Raw genomic sequence first — 12,354 nt, 5'->3', positions numbered from 1 at the left:
TATCGGTTTTGTGAATTATTGTTTTCTTCTTCAGAGAGTCAAGTAATACAATACAAATTGCCTGCCTTCCATTTCCACCACTTTCTCTATGACCCATTTAGCTTCTTTGTGTCATTTGTATCCTCTTGGTCTTTTTCCTGTTTTTCTTTGATGCCTCTTCTAAACTTTCATTTGAATCTATTCTCTCCTGGGAGATCTGTAATTTATTTTCATTTGTGAGATAATTTTGTCATTTTCTTGTATTTATTTACCAAGTTCAATACACTATTTTTTCATCTCTCCCTGTTTTTTCTATTTGTTTTTAATTTTTAAATTTCTGAGTAAAGGTATTTTTCTTATACCTAAATGTTTGAGTATATAGTAATTGTTTAGAATGTAGACATAGTTTTCCTCTGCTTCCTGCTTGTTTTTTTTTTCTTTTTTGTGGGGCGGGGCGGTGAAAGTGGTATTTCCCTCCGTTGATTTGTATGAAAATTCACTATCTGACCTTTTTCAATAGATTTGTATGAATTGTTATTTTCCTTTTGTTTGTTTTGTGTTGTGAGGATATTTTACAAAATTCCTAGTTTAAAGGCACCTTTTCTTGTCAATCCGGCAAATTCCAGGTGTCAGCAAGACTATTTCTTTTATACGTGTATTTGTTTTAGTAGACGGGGGAAGGGTTATGAGTCCTCCAAGTCTGTGGTTCTCCTTCGTTTTACAGAACCCTAATTTAACCCTTTTCCTTCTTTTCTCCTTTCCCACCCGTTGCCAAAGAATCGCTCTTCATTCCTTTTTACCTTTTTTCCCCCTCCCTGAAAAGCAATGCAATTGGAGGACTGTCCCATAAAATTGTTAATTTGACCCTTTAAATAGTTCATACTTTGAAACCTTTTCCCACAATCTTCATCCTATCTTCCCAGTTTCTTTTTCAGTATTTCCAGATTTGAAGTATATCTGACCTATACAGTGGTCTCTCCAACCGTTCCTTAATCTCCCTTGCCAGTGTCCCTCTTCTTCCTTCCCAAGAGATTCGCAGTCTGTGTGTGTATACTACAAAGCACTGCAGCACGACAGGGAAGGGACAGGAGTATGGAGGACTGCGGAACTTACAGTTATTTTGCAGTCATGGCATTCTCTGTCTTCAAGTGATGTTGAGTGTATATTTTTGCATAGAAATTTATTAGTGGTAAATTAATTTCACATCCACTGGGGAGGAGATTTGAAGAGGTTACTGTACTACCAACTCTGCACTGTCTTCAGTTATCTGGAAGGTAGGTGATTTTTTTTTTTTTTTTTTTTTGAGAAGGAGTCTCGCTCTGTCACCCAGGCTGGAGTGCAGTGGCCAGATCTCAGCTCACTGCAAACTCCGCCGCCCGGGTTTACGCCATTCTCCTACCTCAGCCTCCCGAGTAGCTGGGACTACCGGCGCCCGCCACCTCGCCCGGCTAGTTTTTTGTATTTTTTTAGTAGAGACGGGGTTTCACCGTGTTAGCCAGGATGGTCTCGATCTCCTGACCTCATGATCCGCCCGCCTCGGCCTCCCAAAGTGCTGGGATTACAGGCTTGAGCCACCGCGCCCGGTGATCATTTTTTAAAACATGTCCCATGACTTTTAAAAGGATGTGTATTCAACAATTTTGTAGCGTAATATACAACATAAAACCATTGTATCAAGTGCAGCATTTGTATAGCTCAACTTTCCAATATGCTTATAGATTTAGGACCTGCTTGGTCAATCAGTAACAGAGAACATTGTGTTCAGATCTCCTACTGAAAATTTGTTAAATTCTCCTTATAATTCAGTTAATCTTACATTTATAAAAAAATTTAAACCAGACTTCAGATATAAATTAGAAACTGTATCTTTCAGAATATTTTAACCTTTTATCAAATTGTAGTAATCTTTTTTATCTGTAGTAATGCTTTTCATTCTTAAAGTGTTATTTCTTACTATATCTATCCAAGCTTACTTTTGATTATTTGGCTGATATATTACTTTTCACTTGTTATTTTTAACCATTTTTAAATTTATAACTTAGGCATAGCACTTACAAACAGCATATACCTGGATTTTTGGAAATGCAGTGTAACAATCTTTGTCTTGGAACTAAAAAGTGCAGTGCCTTTACATTTATTGTAATTAAAGATATATTTGAATTTATTCCTATCATCTTACTTTGTGTTCTTCAGTTTTTCCACATTTACTAAGCTTCCTTCTGAAGGGAAAGTTTTGTTCCAAGTACATCCTTTCACTGTGAATGCCACATTTCCAGGATTGTGTGACCAGGGCTCGGTCAGATCCAGTATTTTTCTGGATTCATGTTTTCTTATTTCTTCCTTCTGAAGATTTAGGTTAGTATCTTTCCAGGTCAGCAATACATTTTACAATTATGTTAAATAATTAGATTGAGCTCTTTAGATTACACATATTTTTAAATCCTAGATGATTTTTTTCAAAATATTTGTTCTGCCATAATGCCAGAAATGGAAGTCATGTTCTTTTTCTATATAAACTTAACATTTCCTTCAAAAACCACCAAGTGGTCAGGCATTTTGGCAAGATGTCTTTTCTTCCCTGAAGTTTGAAAAATAAAGTTTCTTCCCTGGTGATAAATATGTTAGCACCAATGGCTGCAGTTAGAAAACAAGATATTTTGTATTATTTTATTATGGTTTTTAAAACAAATCAGAATAATGTCCAAACTCTGCCATTCTATATAAATTCTTAGAAACAGGCAAATTCATCTGTCAAATCTTTCTAAACCGCAATAATAATGATGTGCTAAATAAAGAAGCAACATTTGCAACTCGCTCCTTTTGACTTAGTCATCTTCTCAGTGACTAGATGGAAAAGGCACTAATATCTGTTTATCTGTTTACTTATGCTGCAAAAATAAGCTACCCTAAAATGGAGTGGCTCCAAACATTAACTGCTCATTAATCTATGGGTCAAGATGGGAGGACCTTCAGGTCTCAGCTGGGTTCCCTTAAGCATGTGTGGTCAGGTACAGGTTGGGTAGGTGGCTCTGCTGATCTTGGCTGTTCTGTCTCACATATTTTTGGTCAGTTGGCTGATGACTGGTCTGAGAGGACTAGACTCAAGTAGAAGGACTTGGCTTTGCTCCACTTAGCTGCTCCCCTTCCACCAAGTGAGCCTGTTCCTGTGCTCACAGCAGTGGCAGAGTTTCAAAGGGAACAGAAGCAAGCAAGAGCTCTTAAGGCCCAGGCTGGGAATTGGCACACCATTACTTCTACCGTACTCTATTGGCTAAAGCAAATCACAAGGCCACCCACATTCAAGAGCTGGGAAAACAGATTTCATTCTTAATAGGAACAACTACAAAGTCTTACTGCAAAGAGTGTTAGATACATGGAGCTTGGGGGCATTGTTGCATTTACTCAACCAAAATCTGTAAGCATAAAATGTATGTTTGCAGTTGATATTCATAAGATGCCATCTTATTCACGTCTGAAAATTTTATTAAAACCTAAATAAGGTTATGAGAAACTCTAAAACCTCCCTAGGGTGGTCTTAACTCTTACACAATTAGAAGGTATCCTCCATTTAACTGACCTGAGGTTAGCTTTTTTTTTTTTTTTTTTTTTTTGAGACAGAGTCTCACTCTGTCTCCCAGGCTGGAGTGCAATGGCGCCATCTTGGCTCACTGCAACCTCAGCCTTCTGGGTTCAAGTGATTCTCCTGCCTCAGCCTCCCGAGCAGCTGGGATCACAGGAGCCTGCAACCACACCTGGCTAATTTTTGTATTTTAAGGACAGATGGGGTTTCACCATATTGGCAAGGCTGGTCTCGAACTCCTTACCTCAAGTGATCCACCCACCTCAGCCTCCCAAAGTGCTGGGATTACAGGCATGAGCCGCCGTGCCCAGCCAAGGTCAGTTTTTTAGATGAAACTGCAACAGTAGGCAGTTAGTTAAGAGGTTTTTTCCAAAGGGCACTGAAAATCTATTAAAGGCTTTCAACTGAGGAAGTCAGATCATTACTTTTGAAATCTTGGAAGACCACCCTGACTTCAAGGGGGAACATTATTAGATTGGCATGAAGCAGATTAGAGTCAGAAAAATATTCTTTTAGCAGGTTGTAAGTTATACAGCAGTTTAAAGCAAAAGATGATAGTGCCCTTGGATCAAGGTACTGACAGTGAAAATGCACAAGAGTGGGCCGGGCATGGTGGCTCACATCTGTAATCCCAGCACTTTGGGAGGCCAAGACAGGTGGAACACGAGGTCAGTAGATCGAGACCATCCTGGTTAACATGGTGAAACCCCATCTCTACTAAAAATACAAAAAAAAAAAAAATTAGCTGGGCGTGGTGGCGGGCACTTGTAGTCCCAGCTACTGGGGAGGCTGAGGCAGGAGAATGGTTTGAACCCAGGGGCCAGAGCTTGCAGTGAGCTGAGATCGCACCACTGCACTCCAGCCTGGGCAACAGAGCAAGACTCCATCTCAAAAAATAAATAAAGCACAAGAGTTGACAAAATTTGAGGGTGGAACTAGTTAGGGGTGGAACTGAGTATACTGTTAAATGGGTATTCAACACAATTACTAAGTGCCAAATACTCTGGTAGGTTCAAGGGAATCGATAGTCCATCTACTCGTGAAACTTTGAGCTTAATGAAGAACAGAGACATGACTCACAAAAATCACATGTTCCTCAAAGGATGATTGAAAACCATTTGCTTTACCCTTAGTCTAACAATAGCTTAATTGCAAATTGATCCAATTTATTGACATATCTTTAATACTTCAAAGGGATTAAATAATTATTAGCACATTAATAAATAATTATCACACTAAATAATTATTAGCACATTACAGAATATATCCCTTAATACATATATTGAATTATAAAACATATTCTCTTTGGATAAAAAACAAGTTATTAATGAGCTGCTTGATTTTTTAACACGAACAATCTCAAATATTTTGTAAAATAGAGAAAGGGTGTAAACAACAAAGAAATCAGCATGTGGATGAGTAATAAATATGAGATCCTTGGAGAATAAGCTATCACAGTAATACGTGATTTAGTAGTAGAGAGAGAATATAAGATAAGGCCATCTATAATGTTAACATGATAGGACGCAAAAACTCTGTTTTGTCTTGTTTGAACAAAGACTCCTTTGAGACTCTGATCAAGTTATGGGCCAGAAAATGTTCACACACAGAAATTTAGCATGTAGTTTCAGAGAGTTCACAGACACTCTCTCTCTCAGATACACATCACTTTATAAAACAAACAGCTCTGGACTAGAATCCAGCTGATACAGTTCTTTCATCAGTGAAAGAAGGAAGGTGAGCTTAGTTACTTTTCAAAGTCTATTTTCAAGGCTCTCTGGGATGACGCCTGGAAAGGCAGATGAGTAGAAAGAACCTTGCACTGAGAATTGGGTGCAGCCTAAAAACACAAGGGAATTCAGGGAAGGACACACACACACACACACACACACACACAGGTAAAGGCCACTCTTTTTGATAATTCTGCCTGCGGCTAGTTCTGATCCTACCTGCAGGCATTCTGAAGGTGATTCAGTTTGCACTGCCAACCAAATCAGAGCAATGATAATGTTGTAAACTATGAATTCTTACATTTGAAATCATGATAACTGATAAACTTTATAAAAAACAATTTATTCTACTTCTATCCCATGGTCCAGAAGGAGATCTGAAGACCCTCCCTATGAAAATCACAAACACTCTATCTTTCAAAAGTACTGTAAGTCAGACTGACCTAAATTCAAATCTCCACCCTACCAATTCTAGCTGGGTTAACCTCTATCAGGTAAGTAAAGTCTCTGATTCTGATTTTCTTCATCTGCAAAAAGAGGATTATAAAAATCTCCTCTGCTTTAAAGAGTTATTGGCAAGATAAGATGAAACAACGTATGCTGAGTGCTTAGCACAGTAAAAGGCAGCTGTACCAACCACCACCACCAGAGGTAAAAGGCAAAATCACAATTTTCAGCTACATATTTATGTTATTTCTACTCCTGTTCCCCACTCTCAAGCTAAACTTTAATGAAGAGAGTAAGTTTCTTGTTTCCAAGATAAGGCAAAGCTATAATTGTTCCCATATGAAAACATAAAATAAATTTAGTGAAAGAATTGTTCTTGCATCCTAGAATAGAAAATCACACAAAAGACTATCATGTTCCCTCTGCATGCTATGAAGAAAATATTCCTCTATGGAAGGGGAAATAATTTTTTTAATAAAAAAATCCATGGAAAGATGTCATCCTCCTCAATCCTTCCATGGGAAGAAAAAAAAAAAGAGTGAGGGGGACAGTGGCATAGGAATCTTTTTCAGGGCAGTATTTCCAAACTGGCTGTCCATTAGATTCCCTACACAGCTTTTCACGCATTCTTGAGTTTGAAATCCAGAATTACAATCTTTTAGAGATGAGAATCAGGTATTTTCCAAAGCCTCACTAATTTAGTCAGCTGCATAGCCAGGGTTGAGACACTGTCTTATCCCCAAGTCTTTCCTTTCACTTATAAACCACTATAGGATATCTCAGCCTATTTAACAAAGATTATTTTTAGAGCTAAAAAGCACCTTAGCCATCAGATGAGGTGAGACCAACAGCCTTATTTTATGGCTAAATAAAAAAGGCCTAGAAACGTAGAAATATTAGGCCAGGTGCAGTGACTCATGCCTGTAATCCCAGCACTTTGAAAGACCAAGGTAGGAGAATCACCAAGGTCAGGAGTTTGAGACCAGCCTGGCCAATATGGTGAAACCCCATCTCTACTAAAAATACAAAAATTAGCTGGGTGTGGTGGTGCACACCTGTACTCCCAGCTACTCAGGAGGCTGAGGAAGAAGAATCGTTAGAACCTGGGAGGCAGAGGTTGCAGTGAGCTGAGATCACACCACTACAATCCAGTCTGGGTGACAGAGTGCGACTCTATCTCAAAAAAAAAAAAAAAAGTTGAAATATTACACTTGCCCCAGCTTAGAACTTGAACCCAGCTCCTCTCATTGCCAAATTCTTGTGCTGAAGATCACCTATGCAGTAACTTGCCAAATGCATGACCTGAATCTATTCATGAGGAAACACCCAAACCAAAACAAGAAACATTCTTCTAAATAGGCATGTGTTTGTGGAGGAGAGGCCCTATATCCTTCAACAATAGTAATGTTACAGCCACATTCACAGACACAGTAAGCAGAATGGGGGTTTCCAGCGACTGACGGGACTGGAAAACGGAGTTAGAAGGTATAGTTTCAGTTGCAGAAGATGAAAATGTTCTGAAGATGGATGACGGTAATGGTACAAGAATGTAAACATACTGAATGCCACAGAACTACACACTTGAAAATGGCTAAAATTGTCCATTTTATGGTACACACATTTGGCCACAATAAAAAATGGCAATACTATGCAAGGCAAAATTTTAGAATTATGATGTTGCATCTTTTCCACACACAAGAATTTTCTGACTTTAAAAGCTGATTAAAATATTTTAGGGCTGGATCCAGTGGCTCAGGCCTATAATCTCAGCACTTTGAGAGGCCAGGGAGGGCCAATCACTTGAGATCAGAAGTTCAAGACCAGCCTGGCCAAAATGGTGAAACCCCGCCTCTACTAAAAATATAAAAATTAGCTGAGCGTGGTGGCACGCCTGTAATCTCAGCTACTTGGGAGGCTGAGGCATGAGAATTGCTTGAACCTGGTACGCGAAAGTTGCAGTGAGCCGAGGTCGGACCACCGCACTCCAGCCTGGGTGACAGAGTGAAACTCTGTCTCAAAAAAAAAAAAAAAAAAAAAATCATTTTAATGGTCAGGCGCAGTGATTCATGCCTGTAATCCCAGCACTTCAGGCGGCCAAGGCAGGAGGACTGCTTGAGCTGAGAAGTGCTTGAGCTGAGAAGTTCGAGACCAGCCTGGGCAACCCATGCGATCCCATCTCTACAGAAAAACAAAACAAAATTACCCAGAGGTAGTGGTGTGGGCTTGTAGTCCTGCTACTCAGGAGGCTGAGGTGGGAGGATTGCTGCCCAGGAGGTTGAGGCTGCAGTGAGCTATGATCGTGCCATTGCACTCCAGCCTAGGCATCAAAGAGAGACCTTGTCTCAAAATAAGTAAAATTAAAAAGTAAAAATAAAAATATATCATTTTAATGCATTGTTTTTAGGGCATATTTGCTGTTCTGCCTTGAATTTACAGAGACAAGTTAGAAGTACAGTACTCTGAAACTGCCAATTCTTGAATGAGAACCAATCAAAGACACATAATGCTTCAGCTATAGGGCCAACCTCATAGGAAAATTCTATTTTTTAGTAAATGAGAAACACACATATACTTAACAGCATGTTGCATGTTTTTTAAAAAGTCAAAAATTATGAATAAAATAATAATTTGTATTATTTTGTCATTTTATATAAGATGTCCCATAAAAATATTTTGTTATGATAATCACTTCTCTTAGATACTGGATGAATACCACAAATAACAAGTCTATAACTAATTATATTCAAATTCAGTCTAGGAATTCCAAACAATCTATATGGTTGGTATAACCACAGTAGTTTCAATGTACAGAGTTATTTTTTAAGTATCAAACTTTGTATTAAAAATGATTTTTCACTGTGTAGTACAGTCTTGCCCATATGCACACCAATTTAATGATACAAATATATCATGAGATACAGTTAGTAAACAAAATATTTTTCTACGTCTAATTCTATAATAATGGGAAAAAAATTTAAAGATCTCCTGGACCAAACAACAGGAAAAGAAAAATTACTGGATACTAGAAAAATAAGAATCAAATGTACTTATTTTTATTTTTATTTATTTTTGAGATGGGGTCTCGCTCTGTCACCCAAGCTGGAGTACAGTAGTGCCAACATGGCTCACCATAGCCTCGACCTCTGAGCTCAAGTGATCCTCCTACCTCAGCCTCCTAGAGTAGCTGGGACAACAGGCACATCCCAGCACACCTGGCTAATATTTTAAAAAAGTTTTTATAGAGACCAAGTCTAGCCATGTTGCCCAGGCTGGTTTCAAACTTGTGGGCTCTAGCAATCCTCCTGCCTTGACTTCCCAAATAATCAAATTTAAACACTCAAATAAATCCAAATGTTTTCCTTGACAATTTTCATTAGTACCTTAAACATTTTAAGAGTCCCTTGTTCTGTTCTATCCTACCAGGAAGTATGAGGTACTGCTAAAGAGCATAGGATTTACAACCATAGGACCAGTTCAAATACCAGCTCTACCATTTACTTGCTGGATTATCTTTCAAAGATTACTTAATCTTGCCTTGCCTTAGTTTCCTCATTTACAATCACTACCTAAGATTGTTAGGAAAAGTGAATAACAAAATAGATCCAGAAACATAACACATAATTCATCTATTTTTGCTATTTGAATTGTCATTTTTGGTTTTCTAAATCTGGAAATGAGAAGAAATTATAAGAAAAAAATCTATTAAACCTGAATATACAATGTGAAACTGCTATACTTCAATAAATTCATTAAAACAGAGGATAAATGGTAGAAATATTTGATATAAATAACAGTCAAAGAGTTGATCACCTTAATTAAATAAGGAGCTCATACAAAAAGTGGGCAAAGGATATGAACAGACACTTCTCAAAAGAAGACATTTATGCAGCCAACAGACACATGAAAAAATGTTCGTCATCACTGGCCATCAGAAAAATGCAAGTCAAAACCACAATGAGATACCATCTCACACCAGTAAGAATGGCAATCATTAAAAAGTCAGGAAACAACAGGTGCTGGAGAGGATGCGGAAAAATAGGAACAATTTTACACTGTTGATGGGACTGTAAACTAGTTCAACCACTGTGGAAAACAGTGTGGTGATTCCTCAAGGATCTAGAACTAGAAATACCATATGACCCAGCCATCCCATTACTGGGTATATACCCAAAGGATTATAAGTCATGCTGCTATAAAGACACATGCACACGTATGTTTACTGCAGCACTATTCACAATAGCAAAGACTTGGAATCAACCCAAATGTCCATCAATGACAGACTGGATTAAGAAAATGTGGCACATACACAGCATGGAATACTATGCAGCCATAAAAAAGGATGAGTTTGTGTCCTTTGTAGGGACAGGGATGAAGCTGGAAACCATCATTCTCAGCAAACTATCGTAAGAACAGAAAACCAAGCACTGCATGTTCTCACTCACAGGTGGGAATTTTAACAATGAGAATGCTTGGACACAGGAAGGGGAACATCACACACTGGGGCCTGTCGTGGGGTGGGGAGACGCGATATACCTAATGTAAATGATGAGTTAATGGGTGCAGCACACCAACATGGCACATGTATACATAGAACTTAAAGTATAATAAAAAAAAATTTTTTTAACAAATTAGTAACAAACTAAAACTGTAATAAACAAATTAGCAAAAGCATGAAGTTTTAAAAAAAACAACAAAAAAAAAAAAAACGCAGAACCTGTTTAATGAAATGTATGGGAGGCCACTGGTTTGGACTGAGCTTCTGCACTAGGCCCAATATACCAGACAAGACCAAAATAGAGTCACTCAGAGTGCAGTCATTATGTGGCTAGGAGTCACATAATCAAACCGAACTTTGAAATGGGCCTGTTTTCAGAAAAAAAATTAGGAGACGCACAGCAGCCAATGAGGAGGAGCCTAGTTGACCCGGGCCAGTGTAACAAGAAAGTCCTCTGTTTTAATTCTGTAAGAAAAGTTACTTTGAAATGACCAATTCACTTTTCATTTCCTGTTTCTGCTTTCTTCAGCCCTTTCCGGCCTATAAACATAATGTCCTCTGCTCAGCTCATGGGAGCACCTTTTCTAAACGTTTAGATGAGATGTTACTGATTCATGAATTGCTAATAAAAACCTAATATCTTTAAACTAAATTTGTTGCAATTTTGGTTTTTAATAAACCTTAGAAGGAATTAAAAAACAGCACATTCAAACAATGGAAACCAGTCCCCTCTATGCTCCTGAAACAAATATTAGTCATACAGCATTCCTGAAAGCAATTTTGCAATATGCTTAAAGAGCCTTTAAAAATGTTCTCATCCCTTGATCTAGTTATTCCACTGTCAGGAATATATCCTAGAAATAAAACCTGAAATAATAAAACATAAGATGATACAAGATGGTAGAGCCATTAAAATTGTTTTTTAGAAGACCATTCATCAATACAGGCAATACAATTCCAATTTAAATGCACATACACACACACATGCACACATGTACATGCACACAAACACAAGAAATATAAAAGCACTGATACTAAACTGGTGTAATTTACCTTTTGCTACCAAATCTGTCTAATAAGCATAGATTATTTTCACAAATAAAAATATTGTTTTAATTATTCTATTATTAATAAATATTATACTTCTAGACATATATAAAATGTATCTCAATGTATTTGATAGTTGATATCTCTGGAAAAATATGTTTGCATTTCAGTTACTACTTTCCTTGGCCTCACTTTCTTATAGTTTAAAACCACTCTTCTGGCAAATCTTCAAAAAATAGACACTATAATTCATACTGGGAGTAGGGGATGTAGGATCTAGATTAATCTAAATTAATCCTAAAATTTATTTCTAGAGAAAGGTGGCTATAGGCACCTGCTCGCTCTCTCTTTGTAGAGCCTAGCAAACAGGCAGTGGTTTTCTCTGCTTTCTGACTTACTTCAGTTCACTAACAGGAAATGCCAACCCTGAGGCCAATCCATCTGACTGGTTCTCTAACCCCATCCCAACTCCTGGGGTTAATTTCTGATCCCATCGACAACTGGAAGCATGACTCAAAAATGAACAAAACCTTTTCCAAATCCCTCACCCTGGTACCATGGGAGGTTCCTGATGCCCTGCCCCACACCTCAAATACTAACCTTTAAAAAGAGACAGCAACCCAAATCAAGACCTATTATTTCTGGCTTACTCCCCAACCATCTCTCTCCATGAAGAAAATTCTATGATTCTAATACTTGAATCAATGTGAGTTTTTAAGCACAGTGGCATAATATGTGGTCCAACTGAAACTTAATGTGCTGAAAATTTAACCTCATAACACCTAGCCAGGGGAAAAAATATACATTGTACTTATAGCCCCCAAAGGAGTAATACTAATAGTTGTAAAGTACATCATTTCTGCTTTCTTAATTAAAATTATGCTACCATCTTTTAATATGGGTATTTTTAAGCAAGCAATGAAACATTGTATAAATATGCAAAAGTAACTTTCTGAAAACTTTACTGAGTAGATTTATAAGGATTTAAAGTATAAAAAATTTCTGATAAGAGTTCACTGGCGTAAAGTCAAACCCATTAAGAAGTGTAACATGTATTCATCCTGCATTTGTTCATG

General features: G+C 37.7%; 1 protein-coding gene across 1 annotated transcript in view; it reads right to left on the bottom strand.

Annotated features, from left to right (window-relative positions):
- The window catches only part of BMPR1B (bone morphogenetic protein receptor type 1B), a 416,951-nt gene that overhangs the window by 291,041 nt on the left and 113,556 nt on the right, over positions 1–12,354 (bottom strand). The window lies entirely within an intron of this gene.

This window comes from Rhinopithecus roxellana, chromosome 2 (genome assembly GCF_007565055.1).
Source record: "Rhinopithecus roxellana isolate Shanxi Qingling chromosome 2, ASM756505v1, whole genome shotgun sequence".
Taxonomy (NCBI): Eukaryota; Metazoa; Chordata; class Mammalia; order Primates; family Cercopithecidae; genus Rhinopithecus; species Rhinopithecus roxellana.
This window is presented reverse-complemented; position numbering and strand designations above follow the sequence as displayed.